Below are 16912 nucleotides of genomic sequence, written 5' to 3' on the forward strand. Positions count from 1 at the left end.
AAAATTGCAGCCAATTGACATTGTGGTATATTTTTCCAATTGGGGTGGTAAATATGCCACTGGGAATTTCTGTAAAAATTTCAATGGCGTAAATGTTTACACACTGGTTTAAAGTGCAAATTTGCTCTCAGTTAGAATAATTTTCTACGCTATTAGTGCTAAACAATTGCCATTAGCGTGTTTTTTTTTTTTTTTTTTTTTTTTTTGTGTGTGGGGGGGGGGGGGGGGGGGGGGGGGGGGGGGTGTGGTTGGTTTGTGGTTAAAGAGGTAATATTATAAAGAATAAAAGAATGAGACCACAAGGTAGGTTTCTTGGAGAGTCAGTGCCCTGGACATGCCCAGGATCAAGCAAAAAACGATAGCAAAAAGAGGCAAGGATTTACAATCCCTATTAACAAACCGCTAGTCTCGATGAAGCGTAAACATAAGCAGACCAGCATACAAAACAGGACAAGTCTTGCAGAATAGTAAAAAACAATCTGCACAATCTATATACAAAGACCAGCCACCAAACCCCAATACAAAAAAGAATCAGCAGACGGAGAAACGCAGACCAACAGTAGAAATTGTAGGCTCCGCAAACAACATGACTTGCAAAAGTCGAACCAACTCAAGCACGTGTCCACCCAAGGGGAGAAGCGAATAGGAATGACAGTGTAGAAGACCTAAGCTGTACAAAGCAGCCGTCCAACAAAAATCCAGCCGCACATCTCCCCTCCTAAGCTTGCCTGGCTCCATAATGCTTTTAGAGATAAGTGAATTGGAGTGCCAATGAGTAACAATCCTACAAAACAACCAAAACGCTTAAGAGCCAAACCATAGAAATAATCAGAAAATCAGATTCTTTGATTAGTTCCCTCCCTTATGCAGCTCATGGGTAAGTCCCATTCCTCCACAACCTGACAGAGATGAGCATTGTTCTTGAAAGAGAGACTAAGCAGTCGTAGTCTAATAGTGTTGAAGATTAGCTTCTCCACACACCCTCGACTTCTTGCCTAGACTTCGAAAATTCTAAGATTCTGCTCTTGCCAGATAAAGTAAACCACTGCCCCAAGAAGCAACCTTCGTATGACCATTCGAATACCTTTTCCTTTGAATATATCAGCACACCATGGAATAATGTTAGTCCCACCTTGATGTTGGGCCGCTCAATCTTCCTTTACCTTGGACAGATCGCCAAAGGGCTTATGGGAGTCCATTGGGCCTTTACAAAGGGCACATTCCAACAACTCTGAATCTAACTATGGTTGCGTTCGGTCCTGGGTGTCTAAATTCCAACCATAAAACAAATGAGTGACGTGGGATCCATGTGCCATTCCAGACAAGGTGTTTCAAATGAACCCGAGTACTCACAGGAGATAAGTCACAGCATGTTTGCCAAGTCGAGAACATAATTTTCTTTCCATCTTTAGTTCTCCAAAAAAACCTCATCGTTTGCATCAGTCAAGGGAATTTGGAGGGCTTGGCTAAACACCTGGGGAAATCTCTCCTAGAAAGTCTCCGACCATGCCTACTGCCTTGCCAAGATAACCTCACTAACCCTTGCTTTGTGGTCCAGTCGAGCTTCATAAAAGGTCCTATGGGGTACAAATTCCATCAAGAAAGTCCATTGGGTGCCAACACATCATGCCAGAGTGAAACAGATTGGCCACGGGACTTCCACTGAACAGCTATTACTGTTAAAGGAACGTCTATTGCTTCCAAGGAACCCATCACTGTGCGCAACCTGAGTTACCTGCATTTTTCCAGAAGGGTTCTAACAAAAATAATAATTCAACTTAGAAAGAGAGAGAGAGATGGAGTAGACATACTTTCCGTTCACTTTCATCTTGACCCTTGAATCCTGTGGCAATCAGAGTTATGCTAACCTGAAAAGCAAAAGAAGACGCGTCTTTAAGCAATCAGAAAGAAGCACACATAGGAACATTCTGTTTATTGCTAAAATGAGAATTTTTACCACCATATGCCAAATACAGAAATGAGATCATGGTAGGAAAAGAGATCAGAAACAAATAAAACCCGAATTATTAGATCACCCTTTACTAAATAAGGAAATAAGTTGATGTGTCTGATGATTGAAGCTAAGCATGACAACATGAAGCAGGAAAAAGAAATTATAAAACATCAACGCAAAAGCAATTATATAGAGTGCTAGTCTCATGTAGGCCAACAATGTCAATACTAAAGTGTGCTTTCACAGGCCAAATATGGGTTCTTCTGAAATTTTTATTATGTTCCAGATTAGTCAAGAAGACCAGAGCTTTAGGTTTTTATACATATCAATGCAGTCTGTGTTTATTCTTTGATGCTGTCAACTGGCATTAAATAGGTAATTTAAAACAACTTGAAGGGTGACAATCAAGACATTTTTATGGGTATAGCAATTTCATTCATAAGTGTAAGATTCTTTTCTTCTTTTTTTATAAATTTGGTCAGGAGTCAAAATTGTGCTTGTAGCTTTCTCCAACTTACTTGATTATTAAGTGATGGATCAATCACTGCTCCAAATATTAAATTTGCATTTGGATCTAAAAGGTCGTAGATAACTTCTGCTGCAATATTCACCTGCAGAAAATTTGACATGCAAATAAAAAATCAAGCATTGCTGTCATATTCAATTCAATCAAGTTGTGAAGCATATATTAACTGATAAACAAGAAAACAGATAAGGATAATCAAGAGTTGATATAACAACTCCATTCCCTCTCCCCTCGTGAAAAGAAAAAACAAGTCCCAAAGGCGTTGATGCATAACAAGCCATCGAGTAATCTAGAAAAGGATAGAGGAAGGCCCACCTCAATAAAGTCAAATCAACTCCCCCAGTTAAATTCCACACAATCCAGTAGCTCTTTCGATACCAATATCTAACAAAGGCGATTGGATAGCATTCAATGCAGCATCTCTGCCCTATTTCGCCTGTATATTAACAAAAGTTATATTTATACAAGTTCAGTAAAAACTTGAATTCTTGATCAAGGTATATTTTCATTCATAAGTCAGATTCAATGTGACAGTCGCTACAATCTTAAGCAACGGTAAGAACACATCTAGGCAAATGGTGAACAACGTCATGGCACCTATTTTGCTCTTCAACTATTTAAAACATTGTGAAGAAACTTGAGGTTAACCAAAAAAATGTTAAGATAGTCCATGATTCAATTGTAAGTGAAACCAACATTAGTTTGGTCACTGTGTAATGTGGATGGTAAACGGTAACGCCACTTACTCCAGAACTTAGGTATTCTAGAATTAATTAGTAAGAATTATATGTCCTGTTCGAGCAAAGCAAAACAATTTATAGAGTGCAGTAAGTGTAGGCTTCAGGACAAGACTATATAAAAATCCTTGTACAAATATTCATTGATGGGGAACTTGCCCTCTGTCCCAAGAAAACAATATTCTAGCAGGTCAGATTTTCTAATTCAATCATGTTATTGATGTCGTCTCACAGAGAAAAAGTAAACAAAAGTATCTCAATGCAAAAAAGTTTGTGCATTGCCAGGGCAGACCTACTAAAAGATCAAGAGCCCCTCCAAGGTTGGCCCTCAGCGGTGAAACTAGGAGGTCTAATTTTATTTACTACTGTCATGTTTTAAGCCATAGGATTTTGGAAGTAATTCTTATACATGACAGTGTTGACATCTATTTGTCGGCTTAATGTATGTGTATGGTTCATCACTTTACAGTTTAAACTTGTGAAGTTGTACCCATCATTGAGCAGGATTACAGATATACTCCTATAAAAATATTGTTAAATTTTAACAAAAATAGAAAGCTAAGAATATGTGTAAATATGGATTGATTTTATAACGGAGTTCCTGAGATTAAGAGGCATTATCTTTACAGAGAACTGTAACTTCAAGTGTAGTCTAGATGAGTGACATGAGTCTAGTTTTTCTACTGTTTTTCTTTTACATTATAAGAATTTCTCTTCAATAAAAACTAGTCAGCCTTAAACAGTAGGAGATTGGATTTTCAAGCTCACCAGTAGCAGTTCCTATTCCCATAAGGGAAGAACCAGCTTCTTCATATAGCTCGCACGTCAGCAAAATCAACATTAACAAGACCTGGAACCTGAAACCACATAATCCACCAAATGAACAAAAGGATAATAACTAATAAATGCTAAACATGACTGACAGGAACCTAACTGAGAGAAGGATATATATTGCAGTTCTCCACAACCATTGACATTATAAGACCATTGCAGCACATCAATACATAATGTCTCACAGTTCCGGATATATAGTCCAGCTAAACCATCATTTAATGACCTGAAACTATACCTTTTCTTTTTTACTGAACAGATAAGTGGTTTTGATCAAACTATTTAAGTAAGCTTGTGTTTGGATGAGTAAATGCAAAATGTCCATTGGTACCCATTGACCCACATCCAGTATAGTTACTTATATCTGTGTTTGCCCCAGTACACTATAAGTAAATTAGTATCGACAAATAAATGAGGCTCAGTCAAATTCAATTTCCAATGGCATGATATGACCACATTTATCCTAACAAAAGTGAAATTTGCAAAGTGAAAAGAATTGAGTTTTCTTTTGGTTCCACAATGACCTCAAAAGATTAGAATCACTTGTAAGAAATCAGGACAGCATATTGAAGATTATGAGGCAAAGCATATGCAGGAATATAAGAGCCCTACGAACCAAACTAAATTTTAGCTTTACAATTATAATTTTCCAACAAATTTCTTTATGATTCCATACTGTAATTATATCAGAGATATCACAAACACCTTGTCGGAGTGTATCATCAGCCAAATTAAAAGCATCTGTTACCACAGTGGCCTGTGAAACTGCTGTTAACAAATTGTCATTAGGAATGACAATCAGCATGTCAACGTTATTTCTCAGAGCTGCAATTCCTCCTGAGCTTGAATATGCGTCTTCGCCCTCACAAGAAATGGAACTGTGGCGATACCAATCGTCAAGATACCCATGGACTTAGCAATGCCTGCAACAACAGGAGCTGCACCAGTACCAGTTCCTCCACCCATACCAGCCTACAGATTTAAAGTCATTGATAAGACAATGTACCAAAACCAACGTATTGCCTTCCCCTCAGTTACTGCAGTTTAATAAAAGTACTTCGTAGAGATAAAACAATACAAATGAAGCTTCAAAACAGAATAAATAGGTGATAAAAATAGCTCCACCCAACTTCCAAAAATTAGAGAAGGGAAAGAAACAACAAATAAGAACAGAAATAAAAAAATCAACCATATCATCAAGTTCCATGCTTCATGGGAACCTCAAGTTATAAATCTATCATATTGATACTGGTAAAAATATTTAAATTTACATGTCAATTGTACTTGGGGAACATTTCCTAAGCCTCATACATTATAGCTTATAAATCTAATTACACAGTCAATTGACCAATTGCAATACATTGGCAACAAATGTTTAAGCATCCTCATCTTTTTATTTTCTTATGGGATATAAAGTTGATGGAAAGATAATAGCAAAACTTGTGGAAGGAATAGAATTGTCATCCTCAAATAATTTTTATTTCTAATCACATATGCCCAGAAGAACCTTTCCCAGAACCACAGATTTACATTTGCCTTTCAGAAGAGCTGGCACCAAATTGCAAACCATCCTCACTATATCATCTTTCACTTTTTTAACTAACCAAAAAGAAGATTTGTTTAGTTATCTATGCAAGAAAGATTGTATTTCTGTAAGATACTTAGCGACATCCTAAAATTGAGAAGTAGTAATGCTATGGGTTAATGATAGGCACACACCATGAGGTCTGACTGAATCACAGGCAAATGATAAATTTGCCAAGATAGACACTTGTTTAAGGAGTGTTCCACTTATATTAAGAAAAAAATATTTTACAGGATGAAAATTAGCAAGAGAATGACATGTGCCAATGACATTTCTGTATTACCATTTTGATGAACTATTTCGACTAATTAAAGGTAACGATGGGGGCTAAGTACATTTTCCCCAAGCCTTTAATCTGTCTATTCTTACATATAAGAAACCTCAGGGGGTGCCCTTGTTATTAACCCTAATAACATTCATAGTATTGACAAAAGATCCCCAATTAAGTCTTATTAACCGTAACAATATCATGATATTGATCAAAAGATGACCTATGGAACTCCAATATCTACTAAAAATACCAATTAACTAGAAAATAATGGGGAAGGTCGAATAGACATAGGCCGCCAATGTACCCCAAAATGACTTCTGAATTTTTTTGAATGGCAGGGACACGAATAAACCAGGAAGATTTGTGCAAATAATTTAATACGTTTGAGTTGGACACCATCTTCAACCTAGCAGCTTAAACAAATGGATTACAAGCCAACCGCGACATTTGGCCCTTCACTTATTTTATATTTCCTGATGTAAGATTTACTCGCTCACAAATGTAACTAACAATAAGTTTCACACCCGCCCTTCCATCACTTTAACAGTTATTTCCATCAAAAGATCAAGTTGCTATTTGGGAAACTTAAATACAAAGAACCGTTTCAAAGAACTCAAATCAATAAATATTGTGACCATCCAGCGAAAAAAAAAAAAAAAACAAGAGGTGTGACATTCACAAATAGTGAGACTGACTGTCCCATCATCCACCAATACCTGAGTTTCCCAGATTTTTTTCTATTCCATTGAAAGAAGAGCAAAAGTATTACTATTCTTTTCATAAAGGAGATAAGATGATAACCTGAGAATTCTACTTGAATATTTTTGATCTAGTATGAAAATTGTTGGAGCCTCACACCAACTAGGCATGCTCAACCCTACTGGGTCATAAGAAGAGGTAATCGTCCCATTCAACAAGACCTTATTAGATGAAAAGTCAGACCCACCTCAAATTCTATCATGATGTCAGAGCCTATTAGATGAGGAGTCAGACCCACCTCAAATTCTATCAAAAATTACTACAATAGAACTTTCTAACAATAAACATAAGAATGTTGAACTTGAACTTACAGTCACAAAAACCATGTCTGCACCATTAATTGCCTCAATTGCAGCTTTGCTCTCATTGGCAGCATTATGCCTACATCTGGGTTCCCACCAGCACCAAGACCCCCAGTTAGCTCCTCCCCAATTTGCAAACGGTTTTCAGGGATTACAGGTGACATCTTCAGGGCCTGAACATCAGTGTTTACTATCCAAAATTCCACGCCCTTCATTGAACTCTTAATCATTCTATTAACAGCATTAGACCCACCACCCCCAACACCAATAACTTTGATCTTTGCTTCACTACTACAGTTACTCGGAATAAAGGATTCTTTTAAGCTCTCTGTGACACTTCCAACAGATCCCTCCTTCCTTGGACCAGGAGACTTGGCATTTTCATCAACTCTGAGCATTGAAACTTCAGGGTGTAGATCCAAAAAAGGGTCGTTGCTGCGGTTAGTGTTAAGTTTGTGAGAGTTGACAGAACACTTAAGATTCCTTTGGCAAGCACTCCGCAAACCAGCTTTGTTGTCAAAACTCTTAAAAGAATTAAGTCCATTAACTTGAGTCCATCTCAATGAGGGCAGCATTCCCACTGAAATTCGAGGATCAGATGGAGCAAAACAAAGAGATGAACAACTGGCCATCTTAAAAGGGAAAATCGAATCTCGAACTTTACAATAATTCAATAAGAGTGGAGTGATTTAGCAAGCAGGGTGCAATGCATATCATTCTTGCTGTACCTGGTCATGAGAAACCAAAAACAATCAAAGATTACACAAAGACATTCATCTTACATTGTCAAAAACAATTAAAGATAGTTCAGAAAGAGCAAAATCAACAAAAAATTATAAACAAAAAAAAAATGGAAGATATCAAATTTCGGATACAATGGCCAGTCTTAAATTTTCCAATATTGTTTAAAAATATTTTAGCAGAAACATTGAACAGTATAAAATGAAGAGCAATTTAAAGAAGAAAAGGAGAGATATTAATGAACACACGTAACAATAATTTGGAGTTATACGCATTGAATGAGGACAAAATAAGAAAAAGAACACAACGACATGTGAGAACAAGCGAAACCGTAAACCCTTATGCAGATCCACAAACCAATGAGCCAAAATCATTGAAAAAACTAAAAAAGAGAAAATTAAAGAAAATAGCATCTGGGTATGAAAGCAAAGTACCTTGAGAATCCGAGGAAACAAACAGCACAGCTGACGGAAACAGAATGAGTTATAGTAGTGAAAGTAAAGTTGAAAAAGTGAAGTTTGTTACAGTGTAGGAAGAAGTAAAACAAGGGAAATGTGCTAAAGATTTTGAAAGGTAGGAAACAAAAAGTAGGTGAAGAATGAAAGTTAAGTCTAAATCTCAACATTTTGAGAAAATCTTATTCTAAAGGAACTGCTGGGAGGAAATATAACTCTATGGGCCGTTTGGTTCGGGGTTAAGTGGCATTATTAGGGTAATGTCATCTTATATTACTTGATTACCACGTTTGGTTATCAAGTAATATAAAATACCAGTAATCTTCAAATACCAATAGTGGTTACTATTGGTAATATAAGAGGTAATCTGATTACCTCCATTTTCTTAGGTTTTCTGAGATTACCAAGGTTATATTTTTTTGTTATAATTTTATCCCTTATTAATAAAAATTTTGGACAATAATACCCCTACTTTAAAACAAATTTACATTAATATCCTATTTCAATTTTACCCTTGTTTAATTAAAATTTTGGACAATAATGCCCTTATATTTAAAATAATTTACAGACCACCACTGCCACCAAGCAGCCACCACCACAGCCACCCAGCCACCACCGCCGACAGCGGGTCAACCACCACAGACCACCGCCGGAAAATTGCCGGAGTCCCTAAAAACACTGGAAATTCTGTGGGAGGCTCCGGGAGACTTCGCTATGGCCGTTTTTGGCCATATTGATGGCCGAAAACGGCCATATCGGGCCAGATCATGGCCGAAAACGGCCATATCGGGCCAGATCTGGTCACGGTGACGTACTCACGGGCACATCTGGCGGTGGTTTGCGGTGGCAGCTGGAGGTGGGGGTGATTTCGTCATAAATTAAAGTTTTATATAAGCGGGGGTGTTTTAGCTAAATCTGAAATATTGGGGGTTAAAAGAATTATTCAAAAATTAATAATAAAAATAATTTTATATTAATATTAATATTTAAAAGGGGGACAATTTAGTAATTTAAATAGCATACCTACCAATTTATTCCCCATAACCAAACATATTAATATAACATACCCACCAACTAACCAAACATATTTTTCTAAAGATTCCCAGTAATCTTTCAAGGTAATCTATCTTTCCAGTAATTCAATATTCCCAGTAATCTAACATTCCTGAAAACGCCCCCTATGGACATCCCAAGTTTGCATTTAAAAAAATAACCCTGAAAACATTTTGTAATTTTTTTAGGTTAAAAAAATTGACATGACACACTTAGGATTCATTAAATATGTAAAACGGGTTAAACTGAAAAAATTTAAACATATGTGGGTAATACTATAATTAATGGAAGTTTGTTTAAATTGTAAAAATTGCAAACGACCCCCCTTCTCCAATCAAAATCAATTAAGCGGACTCAATCACTTAATCGACCCTAAGAAAACCCCGATGAAACAACCACCCTTCACCGCGTTTTTCTTGCCGTTTTCCGCCACCCATTGTCACAATCGTTTGCTGTTTGTATTGAAGACATTCCCTTTTACTTAGAAAGAAACAATGGTCGGCCTAAACAAAGATTTTGACAAAGAGCCAACCCCTATTCAAATCGTGGATGCGAGAGGTTCAAAAATTGGAGAATCGAAGGTTGCGGTGGAGCAAATTTTGATGACTGAAGTTGGTCTAGTAGGAGACGATACGACACCGGTAAAAGACAGCCCGCCAGGTGAACAAGGGAGGGTAGGAGCTGAAATTGAAAATGAAGAGGAGAATGTCGGCGCAACGTCAGGTGAGAAAGAGGAAGAAGATGAAGTAAAGGTAATCATCTATATATTTTATGAAATTATTGGTTGTTTTACGGGATATTTGGTTGGTGTGTTGTTAGGGTCATTGTTGCATTTTGTCAAACAGTTGGAGGGCATTGGAGAAATGGGTGTTTTGGTCTTCCAAAGAGCTGGGAAAGCCAATGGAGGTCTTAAGGAGGTTGTTTGTGGCAGTTTGGAGGGCTTTTGTTGGCAAAGAGAGCGGAATAGGGGGGGCTAGGGGGCTGCCCTACATATTGCAGGGTTGTCCACTCGCAGCTAGCCCTATAATATCCAGGCAAGCCCCGAGCCCCCCTATACAACTCTCTTCTGCGTAGTCCAGAGCATCAAACCTGCCACAGCAGCCTCCCTTGTCTTCACAGACCTCTGGAAGACAAAAACAGCCACTCCCCTAATGCACTCCAACATGTTGCTTGTTTTGGTCTTTTGTTGTGCTGATAGGTAGTGTATATCGATTGTGTAGTGTTATAAGAGCATAAATTATAAGAATTATGGGCTTTGTTAGTAAACGGTCTCATACACGCAGCGGAAACAAAAAACAAATAATTCAGGGATCGTTTACATGAGCCAAGATCAAGGGTATAATTTTACAATTTTATCATAATAAGAATCTGCAGAAATATTAAACATGAGTTAAGAGAAACAAACGCACGTTGGAGGCTCTTCCAAATTTGTCGATGAATGTTTTGCTACCGATCCAAGTGTAGGATCGAACCTGTGTAGTCCACACGAAGACAACCTCAAAAGAACCAAAGAGGGATTTGCTAGATCCTCTTTGGCTTCAAGATTAAGAAGAAAAACAAATCAATTGAAATTGATTTTGGGCAATCTTGTTTTTGCCGTGGGAGTGTATTGAGAGGGGCTCTGTGTGTGTTTTCTTTTGAAAGATAAATTGAATAATCACACATTTTTCTTTTTATAGTAAAAACAATTTGCCCTAATCCCATACGGAATAGGCTTAGGCTCCAACCCAAACGCCCCATGTTGCCAAACACTCCCAATTTAATATTTTTATTTTTTTCCATCATTATCTCAATTAAAATCAATTAATATATATTTAAATATATATTAACATTTAACAATAATGATAATATATTTAAATATGTGCGAACACACATTTAAACGTAATTTCACTTATTTAATTTTTCTAACAAATTAAATAAAGGCTACGACCTCAGCAAATTTAATTGCATTGTGAAATTACCAAAATACCCTTTCGCCTAAAAAGACGAAAACGCCCTTCTTTCTTCTTGGATCTTAAATTGTCTTCTATGTGTGTGACCCATAGGCTCCTCATCATATCGGCAGTGTATAGTATCGCGATTAACACCAATTAATCGTCTCACTAATACACAGACCAAGATTGGCCCCTAGCAAGGCATCATGGCCACCCGATAGATTCGGATTCAGCAAAGTAGCTACCTGTCAACGATATGGTTACCGTGCAATTCGATCCTTTCATCATACGTTATCTCGACGAGACGAAGGCATAGAAATAGTGTCAACCTTCGGTTACTCTCGATATTATTTATTCAGTTTCTGGACCAATGACCCGTATTATAAACTGGATAGAGCAACAACTCAATCCCACTGTGGCCACAGTTTTAGTGTCATTGCCATATACTGAATTGCGCCGTGAGATAACTTTCTCCCGTACCCGGGAGTGATAAATCCTCTGTCAATCCACCATAGTCTTGATACACTCCTTGATGCAGCCAATCACCACCGTATTGACAGCTCTGAAAAGAACTGCGTTAGGCTAGTGTCAAACTACACCAATCGGTGCACAAGGCGCTCCGGTGATCTCAAGTCTAAGGATCACATGCACCACCATTCGTTAGAGGATTTGTTCCATAGACACTGGGGTTACCATCCATATGGAATCCTCTGGTGGGTCAGTCCAGTGAACTTGCTGTGGTGTAATCGCCTACAACAAACACCCATGTGTTGCACCAGGTTGTCACCAAACAACCTTGACAAGTGAGATCAGTCACTGCCTTTCGACAGGGTCGTTCAACACTATGATAGCCTTACCGTATTATCTGTGCCCTTAGTTCAGAATAATACTGGGGCTACGGACGTTTCTAGAATAGCCACCATATGTGCTCATAGGGTTCTCACTATCAAGATTTGAAACACTTGATACCCTCGTCACGGTTCTACCATTCTAAGGACATATATCAATACATATTGCAATAATAATGATTTACGCGATATAGAATAAAATGCCTTTTATTGATTAATGAACATTATTACAAAGAGTCAATTCTACAATAATTGATTGGATCTAGGGCATCTACTCTAACAGACTTGAGGGTGTAAATGATTTTGTGCTATACTTCTTGGCAAGGGTTACCGTTAGGTCTAGTTGGCAAGTGTTTAAGAAAATTAAGGACATTCTAGGTGGGCATTAGAAAGGGACGAAGCGATTTAGAAACTCATGTTTTGGTCATTTTGTGGGGTTGGGAGATAATTGGAGTAAGGCCTTCTGGGGCAGGGTGCACATTATCTTTTGGTGCATGCTGTTAAATGCAAAAAGAAGAATGAAATGTGGTTTTTGGTTGATGGAAAGCCGATTTAGTTTGGGATGATGGAATTCTGCTTAATGATAGGCCTAAATTATGGCCATTTCCAAACTTAGAAGTTGAAGAAAGGGTAAAGAATAGGAAGGTTGCCGAAACATTTGTTAGAAAGGTGTTCACAGGGCAGCAGTCAATTACGGGTCGTGATTTAGAAGAAAGGTTAGAAGCAGAAGGAAATCAGCATAGCTCTTCAGAGAAGTTCTGAATGTGCTTGGTATTGTTCGTGCATTCAGTCTTGATGGCTTCTGACTCAACGAAAGTCAAAAACTAGGATTGGGTGCAATATGCAACTAATGAGGACATTTTTTATTCTTATCCGTAGGGAAGGTTATCATTTAAGTTAACCACTGATTCCCTATAAGGAAAAGACATGGCGATTAAATACCGCCAATATGCCAAGAAGCGGAAACCCAGCACATACAATTTGCTTGGCTTCCCTTAGGCAATGTAGGTAAATATTAATAGGTTTTAGTTAATTTTTTTGTATTATATGTGTTTTAATTCTGATATGGACTATTTTTTTTTACCATGTAGGCTTGGATATATGATGTCGTCCGTGTCCTGGCTAAGGCAGGGGGGGATGGAGAGTTCGGATGAGGTACCATAGTTTCCTAGGATGTTGCGGTGGCACACCGAGAAGAGCATCCATTGGGACTATGAGAAAATTGAAATGGAAGTTGAACTGGTTCGGGTAAGATTAAAGGATTTGTGTTTTTAATATATAATAGATCAAATGGTTTTTTAAATTTGATTGATTTTTTTTTTCTTTTTGCAAGGAGTGGTCCATCCGTTCATCACTCATACTATGGCTGAATCGGTGATGGATTTTGTTACATCGTTCAAACCATTGGACGATGTTTTTTATAAGAAGATAGACCGCCTAATGTAGGACTTAGATGGAGTCAAGTATTTGACTGCAGTGGAAGGGTCGTTTGTTGAGCATGTGATTGAGGCCGAAGGCCAAGTAGGCGGGATGGATGAGAAGGAAGACATGGAGGCTCCTGTTCATACGCCTCCTTTTAATTGGCGTACCAGTTTGCCACCAAGTACCAGTTTGCCTATGCATCCTGAATCTAAGTTGGCGACCTTATAAACGATTTACACAACAAGTTTGACTTGTTAAGTGACAAGTTTGACATATTGAGCAGCACTGTTTATGAGAAGGTAGATAAATTAGAAGAGAGGATGCAAATGGTGGAGGAAAAGGTTGATGTGTTGTTGGAAATGGAGGAAGTTCAACCTAAGAAAAGAGAGACCCGAAAAAGGAAGCATGTGACATCTCCTTTCATGCAATTAAGGTATGAAAAGAAGATGAGAGTTGCGAAAGAAAATGAGGAAGCTGGAGGAAGTAGGGAAGCTAAACCGGCTGATACGGAGGAACAAGGAAGAAGTGGGGAAGTGAAGCAAGCTAATATAGAGGAACAAGGAGGAAATGGGGAAGTGAAGCAAGCTGATACGGAGGAAGAAGGAGGAAGTGGGGTAGTGAAGCAATTAAAACTAGATTTGTTTAGGGCAGTAGATGAGGAAGGGAAAAAATCATTTTATGCCTATTACAATGATGAACAAAGCGATGTGGTTGTGAAGTGTAAGATTGGGGATTATCCTCAGAAGCGGTTTGATCAAATTTTGACAATGGGTCGCTAGGTTGATGACTCCCATATTTTGACCATTTTTGCTTATGTTTTCCATGAGGTATTGTGTGATCGCTTAAACAATCTGTTTTGTTTAACAGATTGCTTAAGCGATGTGTTTTGATTTGATGGCACTTATCATGTTGTTTTGTTTTGATGCAGCACATTGATGAGGTTTTGGCACTTATAAGGTTACGACAGAGCACTGAGGGTGACAATTTTTATTTGCATTGTGCCATAACCGATGTGCCATTTGGCCAAAGCCTATTAAGCGTACATGAGACAATGATGAAGGAGTCACAATGGGAGGCTGTAACAACTACTTTCTTTTTACCAAATTCGTAATATAGATTAATAAAAAGACAGCATATTTATCGAAACAGTTGGGCCCAAAAATTTTCTTTACTTAATAATTACATTCTTTACAAAACAAAACATCATGTGTACAAAGACTCTCAAAACGAAAGCAGTGGACAGTGCAGCCCAGTCTCCCCGCTCGCCGACGTCCATCCGACCAGGTCCTCACCTATTTCCTGTACAACAAAGAAAACAACGGAGTGAGCATAAAAATGCCCAGTAAGTAAAGAAATTTCTCTTACTCTATCATCCCCGTGCATTACTCATCAATTTTCTTCGTATTCTTATCATTTCTCTAGTTCAGATTCTTATTATTCTTTCTTTTCTTTTCTTTCTATTCATTCTCATTCCACTTTCTCATAGCGGAGACCGCTCTCTCTCATAGCGGTTTCCATGCATTCCGCTCTCTCATGGCGGAGACCGTTCTTTCTCATAACGGTTCACATGCATTCCGCTCTCTCATGGCGGATACCGTTCTTTCTCATAACGGTTCACATGCATTCCGCTCTCTCATGGCGGATACCGTTCTTTCTCATAACGGTTCACATGAGGGTAACTCTACACTCGCGAGTTCCCCATCACTCGAACTATTTTCTGTTCTTTTCTGTAGCACTTAATAATCATTTTATCCTCTAGTGCTAGTTCTTTCTTTCTCTTTACTCTAAGAGAATTGATTCTTTTCTTTATCTCTATTCCTAGAGTATTTCTTTCTCATTTCCCATATATATATATGTATATATTTCTCATGTGATTACTCAATTAAACATATGCATATGGATGGCACACGCCAAAAATCTTTCTTATATGCCTTCATGACATGCAAATATGCTATGTTGCATAAAGTAAGGTTCTCTACTTCTTCTCATGCTTCTTTTAGACATTTCATCAAACAACATGTGTGCATACATAAACTCTATTCTAACTTTAATTATACTTCTTTCTTAATCATCTAAAATAGGAGTTCAACTCCTTTAAAACATCATACAACCTGCAAGGCAAAACACACTTCAATGATCCTCTCAAATCCTTCTAAAACTATTCACACTTCTTCCCAACTTTAACCACACCATCCACCCTTCTCATGGTGAAAATTCTTTCTTATAACAACTTTAAGTTCATCAACTCATTGTAAACATAGAAATTCAAGCATCAAGCATACATCTAAAAATCTCTACACATCATTCAATCAAGTACATCACAACTTAGGTGAATTTACTTACCTTGGACACAAGTAGAAACCACTTAAACTCTCCACTCTTGATGGCGTGACACTTTCTCTTAACCTTCAATACATAACTTAATAAGGATCCCACTCTTTCAACAAATAGAAAATTTACTTCTAGAGTAAGGATTCTCACCTTTTAGTGCTTAGGATCAACTTGTAACAATTTCTAGTCAAAAGCTCTTCAAAGATCCTTGGAAACTTGAATGAAAAATTGAGAGAAATAAGGGATGAAAGAGGCGGTGATAAAGAAGAAATTGAAAGGGTTTCTAAAGCTAACCCTTAATATCACATATTTTCTCCCCTCTTTCCCAAAATACCCTTACTCTTACTTTGAAATTCCATTTAAAACCTTTCATTCTTTACAAACACAACCCCAAACAAACTATTCTCCATGCAAAATCCTTACATTTCACTCCCCACTTTTCCTACTAAAAAGGGGTAGAATGGTCATTGAGTCTCAAAAGGAAGAATTCTCAAAAACTAAAGGGAAATATTCAACTAAGTCTTCGCCGCGGCAAAGATATTATCTTCGCCCCGGCGAAATCTCATAGAAGTTATACAGGTTGCAGCACCTCATCATCGCCGCGGCGACGATTCTTCTTCGCCCCGGCGAAGACTGTAACCCTAAAATTTCACCAAGTCTTACAAATTTCGGGGAAAACACTCAACCAAATCGAGACACCTTTTCATCCAAGGATAAATCAAACAATATTAACAACATGCAGACTCAAATAAGGATAAATCGATAAACATTCAACCCATTCATCAAATCTTAACTACGTACCTCAAGTGGGGTGTTACAGAGGCAAGCGAAAAAGAATGGCCGCAAATGAGTATGACGGTGTCCTTGCTAGCTATCGGTTTGATAAGAGGATGATGCAGTATGTGAGGGAGGAAAGCCCCAAATATGGCAAGAGTTGGGCAAATGTGAAAAGAGTATACTGCATCGTCAACACCAAAGATATGCATTGGATAGCCGTCGTCTGGCAACTGGAGGAGGGCTTGTTGCAGATTTTTTATTGCAACCCCATTATTTATCGGGGGAGGCAGTTGAAGAAGGAGATAAAGTCGTTATGTACATTGTTCCCGCGACTGTTGCGAGAAAGCGGTATGTTTCAGCACTGGGCGATGAACAACTGACACGAA

At 38.0% G+C, this 16912-nt stretch overlaps 1 pseudogene; it reads right to left on the minus strand.

Moving 5' to 3' along the window:
- Positions 1-795: 795 nt before the first annotated feature.
- LOC116145759 lies at positions 796-7887 on the minus strand (annotated as a pseudogene).
- Between the last annotated feature and the right edge of the window lie 9025 nt (positions 7888-16912).

The sequence above is a fragment of the Pistacia vera genome, unplaced genomic scaffold (assembly GCF_008641045.1).
Source record: "Pistacia vera cultivar Batoury unplaced genomic scaffold, PisVer_v2 Contig467, whole genome shotgun sequence".
NCBI lineage: Eukaryota > Viridiplantae > Streptophyta > Magnoliopsida > Sapindales > Anacardiaceae > Pistacia > Pistacia vera.